This window comes from Mirounga leonina, unplaced genomic scaffold, assembly GCF_011800145.1.
Source record: "Mirounga leonina isolate KUSES-001 unplaced genomic scaffold, KU_Mleo_1.0 Mir_129, whole genome shotgun sequence".
Taxonomy (NCBI): Eukaryota; Metazoa; Chordata; class Mammalia; order Carnivora; family Phocidae; genus Mirounga; species Mirounga leonina.
The window spans coordinates 73,366,222-73,372,221 of NW_023270323.1; positions in this window are offsets into that span (position 1 = coordinate 73,366,222).

The window sequence follows — 6,000 nt, forward strand, 5'->3', positions numbered from 1 at the left end:
TAAGATCAATGAAAATTTGGAGACCACTGGGTTAAATTAAAAACATTGCTGTAGAAAAACAGATATTAACATTTATTGATTTTTACAGCAAGAGAAATGGTTGTCAAGATCCTACTTTAAGCCTTCCACGCTCTCTGTTCCAACTGCCTGAAATGTTCTTTCTCCCCTGATCCATCTAGTTCCTTCCCAAGGTCTTCCAGGTCTCTTAAAATATTGCCTTTCTCCTAAGTCATCTTTGTACTCCCTATCTAAAATTTAACACCGGTGCCCCAATATTTCATATAGCTTTCTACTCTGTTTTTCTTCTGAGCACTTATCAGTTCTTATTCATCTATTATCTGTTTTACTAATTTTCTACACTACACTACAGGTTGTGTATTCTCTGCATTCCCACAGGTAAGTAAGCTGATGAGAGCAGAGAATTTGTATATTTTATCCACTCTTCCATCCCTAGTTTCTAGACTAACACCTGGTATATGATAGGTACTAATATTTGGTGAATGGTATTATCATTTCATTTATTCCTCACAACCAAGAAAAGGAGATATTATGACCTATATTTTTAGCTAAATACATGGAGTATGTGAAGATAGTAAATGACTTACTTCAAACCTTAGAGCAAGTTAGAGGCTTCCTCTGAGGGATAAGAACATGAGGAGGGCAGTGGGCCAGATGGATGATAAGTGGTAAGAGTTGACATATAAAGAGAGTTCACACTTGTTATATGGGTACCCAAGGAGTCAGGGTGAAATCAGTGGATACAAACTCTGGGAGAGAAATTTCAGATCTTAGCAAAGATGAATAGAATTAAAATGCAACATCTATGGAAAGAGAAAATGGAGATGTTCTAGAAAAAATGTGTATGATCAGGCTGCCAGGCTATGGCAATGATGATTAAAGTTCTAGAAGGAACATGGAATTAGATGTTTTTCAAGGATCTTGCATGATTTTCAAATACAAAATTTTAATAAAGCATGGCTGCCAGTGATACCTGTTATTAAGCTTCTATGGAAAAAATGCTGGGATTTCAAATAAAAGTAATGAAAAGTCTTTGTTCTATTTTGAGTAGATAAATCACCTCCAAGACAGAGAAAACTCAGGGTTAGGGGGGAGAGATGGATAACCTTTGCAGAACATCTATTATGCCAAACAATGTGTGAGACACTCTAATTACCTTTTCTATTTTTTTTCTGCACAGCATATTTTCAAATGAGGATGAGAAGATTCAGAGAAGTCAGATGACTTGCTCAAGGTGAACACAGTGAAGAAGTTGTAGATTTAGGACATGAAGTTGAGCTTTTAGACTCTCTCCTAGTCCTGTATTTTGTCAATTATACTATAGTTTATTCTTTTAAAGATATAAATAAATTGGTTGAAAATACACATAAATTAATAAAAGCCTAAAAGTATTTTTATGTCTCAAATAAAAATATTTGAAACTGCTCCATTTAGCTTTGCTTATCCTAGAAGAACAATTTAGGGGCACCTGGGTGGCTCAGATGGTTAAGCATCTGCCTTCAGCTCATGATTCCAGAGTCCTGGGATCGAGTTCTGCATCGGGCTCCCTGCTCTGCAGGGAGCCTGCTTCTCCCCCTGCCTCTGCCTCTCTCTCTCTGTCTCTGACTCTCCTGAACAAATAAATAAAACAGTTAAAAAAAAAGAAGAACAATTTAAAGATATTGAAAACCACTGTAAGTATGAGTTCTGAAATTCAGGTAAACATAACTGAAACAAACCAGACCAAGTGAACCTGGATTGGCCATTTAGTTCCCACCTCAGAAAGTCTAAAGAATCATGGCAATATGTTTAAGAATAAAACATTTCAGTGCACTCATAACTTACTATATACATGGATTTATTCATTCATCCACTCATTCATTCCTCATAATTGAGTTTAAATACATCACCATAGATTATGCAGTTGTCTTTTTATCTTTGAAATTATTCTCTGGTTATAAAAGAAAAAAAATCCCCTTTATGAACTTCAGAAAATAGAGAAATTTTCCTTAAATTACTATAGTTAAAATTCTTTCTCTCTAGTCATGAAGTATGTAATCTCAGGCAGGTTGGCATGATTTTATTGGTCAGCTAATATAACAACAACAGTTAGAGTGCTTACTCCATGGCTACACTTCAGAACTCATTGAATTTGCACCACAAATATATGTTGCTGGATCTCCATTTGGTAAGAGTAGAAACTAAGAGTATTAAGTAAATTGACCAGATTTACACAACTAGTACCTGTACTTAACACTGGAATAGGAATTTTTGGAATTTAAAAATTATAGACCAGCTGCATCTCTGGTTCTTTAAAAAATGAAAACTCTGGAATATCTGATTATTAGATGAATTAATAAGTGAATGATTAGATCAATCAACTGAGTTGAGCTAAAGCACAATACATACTATATGATCAAACACTATCTTTGGGGTTACTGAATTGAGGTGCTTTGAGATCTGCAGAGAAAAAATAGGTAGTACAATTGGTATCTGAGGGAAGTGAGGTAATCCCAACTGTAGGAAAGAGAGCAATTCAATTAATTCAACACATATAATATTCACATATGCTTGAAAGCCACTGGACTGGATCCTAGGGATATAGAAACAATTGTGATGTTTGCTGTCCTAAACGTCTTTCTAATGGGAGAGAAAGATTGATAAACAAATAACTGGAAAAGGATTTAGTTCAAACAATAATAGAATACAAATAAGATGTAGAAGTGTTATAGAAGTGAAAGAAACAAGGCTGAGTGCTTTTCTAAATGTTTACAGAAAACTCGTATAGATATCATTTGTAATTAAATTCAAATTTCCACTGAGGGCAAAGAGCCTTTGTGACAGTGTCCTTGTGCTTTACATTCGTTTGAATTATTTTTTTAAACTTCAGTGAACATCGCAACTGAATTCTGTATATTACATCCCATAAATAAGAAATGGACCTTTGCTCAGTTTTTCTTTCTTTTTTTTTTAGTTTCTGTGAAGCCAAATGCTGCCTATATCATTAGAGTAAATTAGTGCTCTAAGATTATTTCTTTAAGTAGAAAAATATGCAGATGCCAAATTTTCACATGGGCAATATAAATAAAAACTGCTGATCTCTTCTGACAATGGGTAGTCATTTGAGAGAATCTACATCGACTGCAGAAACAGGGCCTCTGCTCTAAACCAGGCTTTTTTGTTACTGTCCACATTTCCCCTTGCAGATCTGCTCATATATATTTGCTTATCTTTCATCCTTTAAGAGGATGGGAGATTATTTGAAATTTAACATATTAAGTTGAGATGTGCCTAAAGGACCCAGAACAAACGTTAAGTATAACATAAGTCTAGCAGGACAATTACTTGCTTAATGACTCAGAATTTGTGTCCAGCAATGCATGCTGTGATGGATGGAAGTGTTAAGCACTTACAATGTAGTTTTCAGATGATACCATTACAACAGAAAGTATTTAGACAGGTCCAGAAATCAAAGGATTTTTGCAAGTCATCAAAAATTGAAATGAATATTGCTGAAGTGAGGATTCAAAGGGACCAGGAATTAAAATTAAGAACTCCAAAGTTTCTCAGACAACACAGCTGTCAGGGACAGTCCCAGAGTGGTATAGAAAAGAATTATCCTGACAACCAATCCTGTCAAGTGCTGTGCTAGGGTTACTTTTCTGTTATTAAACCAATTTGGTCTTCCTCTGAATCCATAATACTCATCTGGAAATCAATTATGCAGTGTTTAGGAGAGGTGAACATAGAGGAGAATGCCACTTCTGAGCTCCTGCTAAAGATCAGACAAAATTCTAGACTATTGACAAAGCAGTGAGTAAGATGAGAACACAGCGCTCAAGCGTAAGAACAAATTTGAAGACACTTATTTTATACACATAGAGTCACCTTGTACAATATTACCTATACCTTGTATATGTTTGTTACAGATGTTAATGTAATGTAGATAAGTGAAGCTGGACAAAACGTAATTACATTTTTATTGCTGAAAACATTCATTAAGTGGACCTTGTTTCCCAGACCCAGTTTCTCCTTAGCATGCCAACCACCCATAAGTAATTCAGATGCCAGAATAGTTAACTGAGAGTCCGCCTGTCAAGCCAGCAGGAGTAACTAGGAATCTTATTTCACGTTAAAGGGATAAGCCATGTCTAGAATATGTATACCCTTAGAATATGTTTACTGAGTTATCTTTCTTCTGGATGGAGTCTGGAAGTAGGACATCACCATTTCACCTCATTTTGGATGATTCTCCTTCACTGTACTGTAGCTGGTAACCTTCATCAGTTCACTTAGGTGTCCTGCCTTCACAAGTGCCCTTCTTTGGATAAGGGTTCAGAACACCTGTCTTTCAGGGTGATCCCTAATTCACTGGTTGGCAGAGTCCATGATCGGCAGTTCTCTCTGTGTTCCTGCTCAATCAAATTCCAAAGCCCTTACAACTCACAACTAGCAAAGAGAAGGCCCCCAGGGTACAGAGGAAAGCTTGCCCAAGAACCTTGAAACACTTATGGGGAGATGAAAGCGTATAAAAGTATGGGATTCCCACCAGGGCTTAGCTTATGGGTTCTTGCTCCTCTCCTGAATGTGCTCTAGTTTATTTATGGCTGAACTAAGATCTTGGCAAAATAGTTGGTCCTCAAACCAGCAACCACCTAAATTGAGTTCATTTTCTCCATGGACTTTTCCTATGCTCTTTTACCCTCCACTTTTTCAAGTGTTTATTTTGTCTTTATAAGCATCTTTATGTACTTATACCTCAAAGAGATTTTTAAAAATGAGGGTGGGCAAAACAATATCCCTCCTTCAGTTTTTCAAAGATAAAAATGAACTAAATTAAACTTTAGGAAATACAATTGGAGTCACAGACTGACCAAAACCTTTCTTTTGTCATGCTTCTTCAAATATTCAGACCTTTGTCCTGAGAGTGAGGTGGGAGTCTGCTTCAGTAATAAGAGGATCATTACAAGATGATGTTTATAATGTGCCTTCACCTTACAGAAGAAGAAGGACCAGGCAAAGCAGAACAATGTGTTATCAAACTCTGGATTTTCAAAAAGTATAACAGTTATTCAAAGGGCAAAGTTTCCTCATTTCCTGGGGGTGCTTTTCCCTGTAACTCAGTACCCTGGCCCCTTTCTACAATAGCAGTAAGTACAACTCATTAAGCAATTGAAGAACCAGAAAGACACATTGCTAATAAGGACATCTTAAAAGCTTACGTATATTCATTTAGCTTTATGCCAATTTCAATTTTCTTCTATGTTTCAATTCAACTTCTAAATTCTTTATGAGTATCACTACAAAGAGTCAAGTGAAAACTACAGAAAAATATCCACATTCTTTAAAGAAAATGAAAAACAAATACTTTGCTGGATTATCTGGGTATACAGGATACTTGCTCATGGACATTTTTAGGGGATGCATTATCAAAATAATGTATATACATATTTTCACTTAAATATTTATGCTTTTTGAGGGAAGCATTAATGTATGTTAAAATTCATTGGGAGGTCAGAAGGTTATATTTAAACATTAATCCTGATAAGAGCCACATGCTTTTGAGAAAGTCAGTTAATTCCTGTGAACATTGCATTCTATAACCTCATTCCCATCTAGTCCTGCCTTCCTGGACCTATTAACATTATGTCCTGAGTTAAGGACAGTTTACCCTTTGGAACATCAGGAAGCTCCCTCAACTACTGATCACCAAACATAAAATGTGGTCCTCATGCCTTGCATCCTTTCCTGTTTTCCTGTGTCTATGGAAGGACTGTTCCGCCATACCTAGGAGGAGCTCTGAACCCTAGCTGTATTTCTTCTCCATCCCCTTCTCCCTCTCCCACCTCCCCCTCTTCCTCTTTCCCCTCTTAGACCCATTCTCTCCTCCTCCCCCCCCTCCTCCTCCTACACCCTCTCTTTCCCTTCTCCTTCCTCCCCTTCTTCTCCCCACCTTCTTCTCCTTCTCCTTCTCCTTCTCCTTCTCCTTCTCCTTCTCCTTCT